The sequence below is a fragment of the Balearica regulorum genome, chromosome 14 (assembly GCF_011004875.1).
Source record: "Balearica regulorum gibbericeps isolate bBalReg1 chromosome 14, bBalReg1.pri, whole genome shotgun sequence".
NCBI lineage: Eukaryota > Metazoa > Chordata > Aves > Gruiformes > Gruidae > Balearica > Balearica regulorum.
In genome coordinates, this window is record NC_046197.1 from 4,048,273 (window position 1) to 4,057,999 (window position 9,727).

Genomic DNA, 9,727 nt, shown 5'->3' on the forward strand with positions numbered 1-9,727 from the left:
ACCATGAGATACAAAAAGGGGATGAGAAGGATAAGAGAAAGTAACTTTTTTTTTTTAAGCATTCAGCTTCCTTCCTCTGCAAGCAAAATACACATTATTGGGATGCAGTTCTCCAAGTACTCATTTTTAAGTGTAATATAAACATTTCATTCTACAGGGGACTCTGCTCAGCTACAAAGGTCTTCCCTTTCATAATCCTCTGCATTGCAAATAACTGAGTCTGTAAAACGAGGCTATGAACGAGCATCAGCACTAACTGCATTCGAGATCGGAAAAAATTATTCAACCTGGATTTATAGGAATAGAAGGAATGTCCTTATTGCAGTCACACTTGCATTTGTGGTTAAGAACAAGTTAAACCAGGGCAAAGCAATTCACAGCACAGCCTGGGTCGGATGTTCTTCTCAGAGGCTTGTTGAATATGTCCATCCCTCTGGAGAACAGAACATCCCTTCCTGAAGGAAAGGACATACTGAAACATTCAGGTGCTGACAGTTCAGTAATTCTTTCTTTCCACCTGTATTTTTAAAACAAGCAGAAAAAACCATATTATATCTGCTAACAGAAGGACTCATTCCTTTTACTTCTAGCAAAGCGTCCTGTATTGCAGAACCTCTTTTCCTCTACTAATGCCAGTTCCTGCAGATGGTATACACAAACATGAAATTCCTCCCAGCAGTTGCAGGTTTCTATCTTGGTTCATCAGTCCATTCCTTCTCATAACACTGCAAGGGCAGCAGCAATAACACAGAAACCAAGAAACTAAAGACCAGCAGTGATAACAGTAGGGGCCAAGGCAGAAATATACAATTAAAGTAAGGAAAGCTGACAGCTACAGAGTAAGGTCTGTTGGTTTCTTCTCCCTACAAAAAGAATTAGTGTTATTTCCTCTAACACCACTCATTTTATTCACGTCTTTGAAGACTGACAACTCAGTCTGAAATGGCTGGCAAAAATAAATCAAGTTTCAATTGATTTTCTCTACACTTACATATAATCATTGAGAGGAAGAAGAATTTACACGTTGAAGCACATTTTTATTAGTGAAAGTGAAGCCAATGTGGTGTAATTGAACCTATACAAGCTGAATCAAGTCCATGCAGGTGTACACTCAAACCTTCCTGGGGGGAAAGAAACTCAAGGCAGGAATTGTTTGCGTGCAAATATAGCCCCTCTATATATCCAATAGAATATATGTTGTAGAGGCCTAAATAATTTCTTTTGCTCAGCTTTCCTTCCCCGTTTGTCTTTGGGAAACTTAAATTAGCATTGAAAACTCCTTTTTGCTCTCCGCGGTAGACTATGTGGGTGTTAGGTACTTCCATCAGCTCTTTCTTGGCTTTCTCTGAGATTCAAACACATTCATGAGGCACAAGAACCATTTGCTTCACCACAATTGCTGGGGAAACAGGACACCACAGTGCCAGGTGCTGCCCCAAGAGAAGACAGCCCTGCAGTAAAACTGGGGGACAGAAGTGTCACTGAAATGACCAAGCATCACATAAACATTCATCTTCGCCTGCCCTGAAGAACTGTTCCTCTTGCTCAGTATCTGTGCCTCATGTTGGTATTTCAATCTTTAGTTATTCACAAAGAAAGCAAGCAAAAAATTGTACTAGAAGCACAAAGACCAAGATTACAGAATAAAAGTGCTGCCAACCCCAAAGCATGACCAGTTAGAAAAGGTAGAGAGGTCTGAAAATTACCTCTACTTCTGCCTCTATTCTGTCAAGATTGGAAGTCAGGGCTTCCAATGTGTGAAAAAGACCATTTCCCAGCAATTCTCTCTACCAAATTCCTGCCACACATCTCCCTCCTGCACTCCCCTCCCATTTTCCGCACACAGGGCAGCTGAGGCTTTTGTTTCTCTACATCAGCACAGAGTAAGTGTACTTCAGCCAGTGAATCTGCAAAAATACAAATCACAAACTATGTTCCCCTGATCGGCTACATACGTCAGGCTCTCTTCAGCTGAGAACTGCCACAAGTCTGCAGAAGTGCAGCGCCACATTGCTGTAGTAGTAGCCTGCATGATCTCCTCTCACACAGGCAAAATTAACAATCTCTGCTACCAATGGCTCATATGAGTTTTTAATGACAGTGGAAATTGCTCCACAAGCTTAAAACTTATCTGCCATTAACTTACTGGGGCAATGTTACTTTGAAATGGATTAAAATTCCCCAGGTAAAAGGAAGAGCTCAGAGTAATCATGCTACTTTCATGAAAAGTGTATAGGAAAGCACATAAAATGCCTAGATATTGGGACTGCACTCCAAAAGGAAATTTAACTGCTTCAGGGAACACAAGATCAATGCTATTTATAGATGACAGTCTCATTTACAGTAACTTTCTGCAACAAAAGAATAATGTTAAGAAAAAGATTTACTTTAATTCCTTATATCAATTTGACTTTGGGCAAAGGAAAGAAAAAACAAATGGTGAACTTTTCTGTATAGAACAGGTGTGAAATAGAAACAAATTATTTCCATTTGATTTTTTATTTTTTCTTTAATCCTGCCTTTAAGCAATTTAATTCCAAAAAAAAAAGAAGGAACATCACCCTTTCTACTACTATGTTTTGTATCTCTCTTCTGGAGACTTCATAACTCACTGCAGCAAGGCTGGCACACTTACAGTGTCATGTATTTTGGCAGTATAGGAAGCTGAGGGTTAGCTCAATCCCTCTCAGTCCCTCTTTCCAATATTGGAGGAGCAGTAAAGGGGTGACAGCAATAATGTGTGTCCAGGCACGGGCATGGTCAAAGAGGTAGGAAGCACCTCACACCACCGGGCTCACGACAGCAACAGCAGCAGCATGCCAGGGGGCAGAGCTCCCAGCAAAGGGAGCAATGGCATCAGGGATCATAGCAGGCACCAATACACTCCTCCAGCTGCGGGATTCCAACAGGCAGTTCATGCGAACAATACCAACTGCCTTGATTTCAAAGCATTATTTGATAATGTCAGTCTCACCTCCGTGCCTGGCAAGATTATGGAGCAGACCCTCCTTGAGACTACGCTCAGGCACATGGAAGATAAGGAGGTGATTGATGACAGCCAACATGGCTTCACTAGGGGTAAATCGTGCCTGACAAACTTGGTGGCCTTCTATGATGGGGTTACAGCATTGGTGGATAAGGGAAGGGCAGCTGACGTCATCTACCTGGACTTGTGCCAGGCATTTGACACTGTCCCGCACGACATCCTTGTCTCTAAATTGGAGAGACATGGATTCGATGGACGGACCACGCAGTGGATAAGGAATTGGCTGGATGGTCGCACTCAAAGAGTTGTGGGCAACAGCTCAATGTCCAAGTGGAGAACGGTGATGAGTGGTGCTCCTCAGGGGTAAGTACTGGGACCAGCACTGTTCAACATCTTTGTTGGCTACATGGACAGTGGGATCGAGCGCACCCTCAGCAAGTTTGCTGACGACACCAAGCTGTGTGGTGCGGTTGACACACTGGAGGGAAGGGATGCCATCCAGAGGGACCTTGACAGGCTGGAGAGGTGGGCCCGTGCGAACCGCATGAAGTTCAACAAGGCCAAGTGCAAGGTCCTGCACGTGGGTTGGCACAATCCCAAGCACGACTATAGGCTGGGCGAGGAATGGATTGAAAGCAACCTCGAGGAGAAGGACTTGGGGGTATTGATTGATGAGAAGCTCAACATGAGCCGGCAGTGTGCGCTTGCAGCCCAGAAAGCCAACCGTGTCCTGGGCTGCATCAAGAGAGGTGGTGACCAGCAGGTCGAGGGAGGTGATCCTGCCCCTCTACTCCACTCCTGTGAGACCCCACCTGGAGTACTGCATCCAGGTCTGGGGGCCCCAGTACAGGAGAGACATGGAGCTGTTGGAGAGAGTCCAGAGGAGGCCACGAAGCTGATCAGAGGGATGGAGCACCTCTCCTGTGAGGACAGGCTGAGAGAGTTGGGATTGTTCAGCCTGGAGAAAAGGCGGCTCCAGGGAGATCTCATTGGGGCTTACCAGTACCTGAAGGGGCCTACAGGAAAGCTGGTGAGGGACTGTTTATCAGGGAGTGTAGTGACAGGACAAGGGGTAATGGGTTTAAGCTGAAGGAGGGTCGATTTAGATTAGATGTTAGAAAGAAATTCTTCACTGTTGGAGTGGTGAGGCCCTGGCACAGGTTGCCCAGAGAGGTTGTGGCTGCCCCTGGATCCCTGGCAGTGTTCAAGGCCAGGTTGGATGAGGCTTTGGGCAACGTGGTCTAGTGGAGGGTGTCCCTGCCCGTGGCAGGGGGGTTGGAACTAGATGATCTTTAAGGTCCCTTCCAACCCAAACCATTCTGTGATTCTATAATCATAATGTGATTCTATAATCATATGCATCCCATAAGCAACAACAAAACAATACTTATGGTATACATGTATGGTATACATCTTGTACTCAAGTTATCAATATCCAGGCTCCCCAAAACACAGATGTTTCCCTCAAGGCAAAAAAGGAAAAGAGTTTTTATCATTTCTATATGACTCGCTATAACCAGGCTGTCTGATGTCCAGAACTTAGGCAATAAATCAAATCACGCAGAACATGCTGGATTTGCTTAGCTTAAGATGCCTGTCTGCAAATCACATGTCCAGTAGGTCTGACACATCCAGAACCTGTTAGACTGCACACAGCCATATTGCTACCTGGGGTTGGTTAGACAGAAATACAGGAGCTCTAGTTTCATAAAATAAAAACTCATAACAATTCTCTGTTGTCTTCTATTATACAGTACTGTGCAATTCTACTCATCTGCTCAGAAATAACATTCCTATAGACTTACTTAACATCAGACGGTCATGTCTAAATATCTTATTTTGTGAAAGCTTCTTTACATTTCTCCTCCTTTCTGTCTATATTTTGTCAGTTTGGTGAAGTATCCGATACAGGGGAAAAAAAAAATTCCTTTCATTGGCCAGACTATATACTGAGTTATACTCAGCTAATATACCGAGTGCCTACCATTACAAAATTACATTTCATTAACATATTTGGCTTTAGGATAGTAAGAAAGGAAACATTGTTCCTGTTCTATAGATGAGGAGTTGAAAGCCCTTCTTTCAGATGCAGTACAAATGCTGAACAGACAGGTGTCAGAAGCAGACATTTACCTATTTCACTGCAGAAACCAGCTTCACAGATGACAGCAGAAGTCATTAGCAACAACACTACCAGAGTCAGCCCTCCATGTTAAATTGCATAAGCATCTGCCCTGATTATTTGGTAATGCTTCTGTCTCCCAGCATAAGCACATGGTACCTGTATACTATATTTCATACTATATTGTATCAGAGAGTTGCTATATTAAATTTGCAAGATTAGGAAAGGCCTTATATTTGCTCCTTGTTGTAGTTAACCTGAACATAAGTCTACGTTCCTAGCAGCTTCTGTTTACCTGAAATCAGATACTACTCAGTCTTTGCCTAAAGTTCCCATCGGCATAAAGCATAATGGGATACACATTACATGCCTGAGACATGCTTTCAGACAAAAGAGGACAACACCAATTCCTGCCTAGGCTAAAAATTTGTTATTTCAGGTTTGCTTGCTACAGTCAATACAGCTAAGCATACAACTGTGAGATAGCACAAGTCACTGTGACAGATAAAAGGAGTAAGGTGGAAGAGGCCGTGCTCTCAGAGCAACCTCCATGCCTCCCCTGTACTCCAACTACAAAGTGGACAGAGCACAGTACAGAGACTCAGCAAACCCAGTATCTGATCGCCTCTCACTTACCAGGCAAAGTCAGTTATCTGCTTGTACTTGTCTATAAAGCAAGGATAAACAAAAATGACGTCCCCTTATAAAATACTTCAAATTCATAACTGAAAGTTCTATACAATGTGGGGAATGTGTGTGTTTGGGTTTTTGTTGTTGGGTTTGGTTTTTTGGGGTGGGATTTTTTTGGTGGTGGTAGCTGTTTTTCTTTAAACACTGCTGGCTCCTCTATCTGGAATAACATTGTTAAGAACTGATTACACATACAAGATCCAAACTGAGAAAAGATCATATGTACTTATTCTCTGATTGAAAACCATGCACTTCCCTGAAATCAGGTAGTATGCATCCACAGAGGACTGGACCCCGAAAACAGTTAAGCATTCTCCCTAACTTCAGTTTCAAGACACAGTAGTAAGAGAGTTCTCAGTAACTTCAGAGAGAAATGAAGTCCTACCACAGCATTATGCCTTACTACCAGTACAACACATCGCAGGGAAGCCCATCATGGCACAGCTACCTTTCACTCAGGGAATCATCACAAGCACACAGCCATCACGCTGTGAAGTTGGAGGCCAAGCAATTCAAAATCCCTGCTTATGTACCTATTGACAAGTTCTGAGGCCTCTCTCAGCCCTCATGAAACTGGTGAGTTATCAGCAAGTCCAACAGTGTGTTAATTTAGTTACTTAAAAGGAAGCAGCTGAGTCCTAAAGTTTGCCTGGGTCTGATTTAGACATGCCAACACTTAGGACATCCTCCTCCTCCTTCTAACTAGCATAATTTTTAATATGTGACTGTTCATTGTTCAAGAGCCACAGCTTCTCTTTATGATGCCCATTAAAAATGACAATGTACGACACCATGAATATGTTCCAATTAGGAAGGGGGGGGAAGCTAATAACTTTGCAGGGCTCTCTGAAGATCCAAACAACTGTTCTCATTTCACAGCTCACTGATTCTTTAGAAGCTACAGAAAGTCCTAGAAATAAAATGGCAATACTTATTAAATTGGCTCTGTCTCACAACCATTGAGTTTTTCTTATGCCCTAACATGAAAACAACCCTTAAGGATGATCAGCTTAGAAAAATGGAATAAGCAGTTCTGACCAGCTAAAAGATACTGCTCTTTTTTTTTTTAAACTCCTGAACTGCTCTTTACATCAGAGTTAGAAGAGAGTTTACAGCTTGCAAATTCACATCACTTCTGCTTGCCTACAGACACTACTTGGATAACCTGACTAGGACTTCCAGGAAGATGCACCTGTTACACAGGACAACCCAATGCATAACTGGTCACCTGCAAACACAAAATAAGTCTAATTCATGTGATGTCACAGCAACAAACTGTTCAGTAGCACTTAGGGTCAAAACCAGACTCTCTTGAGCTTCCTTGAAGCTCCAGAATCACAGCAAAGTCAGTCTGATTCCTTGGGAGGGTTGAGAGTAGTACAGCAAATAAATGCAGGAAACTTTTCCCCTACCACCGTTATAATGTCTACAGTTCCTTCATATTTTTATTTACAAAACAGAGCTACAACCCTCCTATGCTAATGTTTACACAATTTCTCTGTCAGAGCTACATGCCTTCTCTCCCACATTTTTTCTTCCACCAGCACTTAGAGACAACAACTCCTCAGAAATATTTATCTTAATTATCTTTAGTTTGTCTGATAGCTTCTTGCAGTTCTGGAAACTGATAATTCTAAGTGCAGATACTTCACTAACTTAGACTCGGCATTTTATTTTCAAGTTGAAGCACTGCTTATTTTTTAAAGAATCATGGGAAATTATCCCTCAAATTTAATTTATTTTGGCCTTAGCCAAAGGGTTTAATACAGTCAGAAGCAAGACGCTGAAAAAAAAGTTGTTCAGATTCAAAATAAAATATTTGAAGTTCAGAAGAGCCTACTCTGACATTTTTTGTCTTCCCTTTTTCTTCTCCCAATTACAGTCAGGGATCAGACATCAAAACAGCACCTCGAGCGAGGCTTAGCAATGCCCCTGCAAAGTTTTTATCTTGGCAAAAAACTAGTATTTCCAAAAGGATCTTAGACTAACAGGGGCTACTGTCTAGCTCCAGCTGACCTTAACCAGCCTCGATTTGTTCTGCCACCCATACTCAAAGAGCACTCTCAAACAGCCCTTCCAGCAGTGGCCCTGCACCCCCTCTCTGGGTCAGGGTAAGGCCAGGAGAAACTGTGCATCACCAGTTATGCAGCTTACAAATAAGCAGAAAATTATTGTCCCAGCAGCAGATCCTCATGTAGAGGCTAAGGCTGGTCCCGTGCTCCTCCGAGACCAGGGAAACTCTGCCTTGAGGAAGCAGGTGAGTGGGCTCATGGTGTCCCACCATGATAGCTGTGAGCAATGCTACAGGAGGAGCAAGCACTGCAGCTCTTGTAAGGAAAAGGAGCACCAGGGTAAAAGCACACTGTGATTTCAATCACCAGATTGTTCCTTTTTCCTCCCTTCCCTCAAGTTGCAAAAAAATAAAATATTCTATGTGATTTTATTAAGACAGAGGCTATTTTAGACTATAATACAGAATTACACCTTATAATACAACAAACATTATCTGGCTTGCCATTGATACAGCTCTCACATATACACACCACTCTGTACAGGTCAGTGGAACATCAAAATATCCCAAGGTTAGAAGTGGATATCAGCACAGCACCTCCCTTTAGCACACCCACGTTACTTTATTAGGTTAGTTCTCTGAGAGCCAGTGGCCACCTGGACTTGCATGTCCGCAGCTTATGTGAGCAGAAAAGAAACAAGGAAAAGGTAATATGTAGCACCAGACTTGGAGCATAGCTTCTGTTTGTTCAAATAAATCACCAGTGCACCTCAAACTGAGCCTGAGCACTCTACTACCACCTCCTTCAGTACACTGAGGAACTTTAAAAATGTGATCTCTGTTTTGCCTGTGGAATCCACAAGTCTTGTGTTATTTTTGCAGTAGAGCTCCTTAGTGCAGCAGTTAAAAATTGATCCATGTGTATTAGTCATTAGATAAGGAGAGCAGGCAGAAGAGACGGAGTTGGAGATTCATGAATTTCAGTCAGCAGGGGTAACCTTGTTTTCTACCTTGACTCCTGAATCACACAGCCCAATCACTTTTAATAAATTCCTCATTAAAAGCATGACTTCTGCTTGAGCCAGAGCCTGCATCTTTGAAATATCCAGTCTTTTTTCCTAAGTATCAAAAAACGATAGAAAACTCCACTCAACCAGATCATGTTTTATGTGGGAATAAGTTTTGTTCAGAAAGCTCTTTTTCCAACCTTCAAATGTCATTCTTTAAGTTTAGCCACATCACTTCTCAAATATTAAAAAAAAATGACTGTGATCATAAATCTTTCCAATCTAGATGATAGTAGCAGGCTTCATCTTACTTTGCTTTAAGTGTCTAACAGACAGTTATCTAAATCCAAGTTAGCTTTGTGTGCTCTCTTCTGCATCAGTAATAATAGAAAAGGTCCTTTTGGGGGAGATTCATCTGTTATCTTCAGACAGCATGAACTCTCTGAACATGCAAACTTCAAATCTTTTACTAAAAGCAAGCCTGGAAGACCATCTTAAGCTGAAATAGCTAATTATTAGATACCTAAAGCACAGTAGAGGGATCCTACCCCTGTTTACAATGCTCAGAACTCTTAATGTTCTGAGCATTTCAGTTCCTTTAGTCTCCCAATAAAAGAGTTTCCCGATCTAAAAAAACCCAACAACAACAAAAATTAGCTCTTCTCTGAAGCTCTGTACTAGGACTCATCTGTTCATATGTCCCAGAAGCAGACTTGGCTTTTTGACAAGAGGAACATGCTCAACACTCATATTTGTGGCACGATGGATGCTTTTGTTCTTGTCTAGAGTTTTCTGATGTACAGTCAAAATTTTAGCATCTGTTGCATCCGAACTGACCAAAACTAGTGGCAATAAAGCATTCCCACACAGCTGTTAATAACTTAGGTATTAAGAATTAAGAATCAGTATCA

At 42.2% G+C, this 9,727-nt stretch overlaps 1 protein-coding gene across 2 annotated transcripts in view; it reads right to left on the bottom strand.

The window, feature by feature from the left end:
- KCNIP1 (potassium voltage-gated channel interacting protein 1) overlaps positions 1 to 9,727 on the bottom strand; it is a 443,945-nt gene that overhangs the window by 391,092 nt on the left and 43,126 nt on the right. The window lies entirely within an intron of this gene.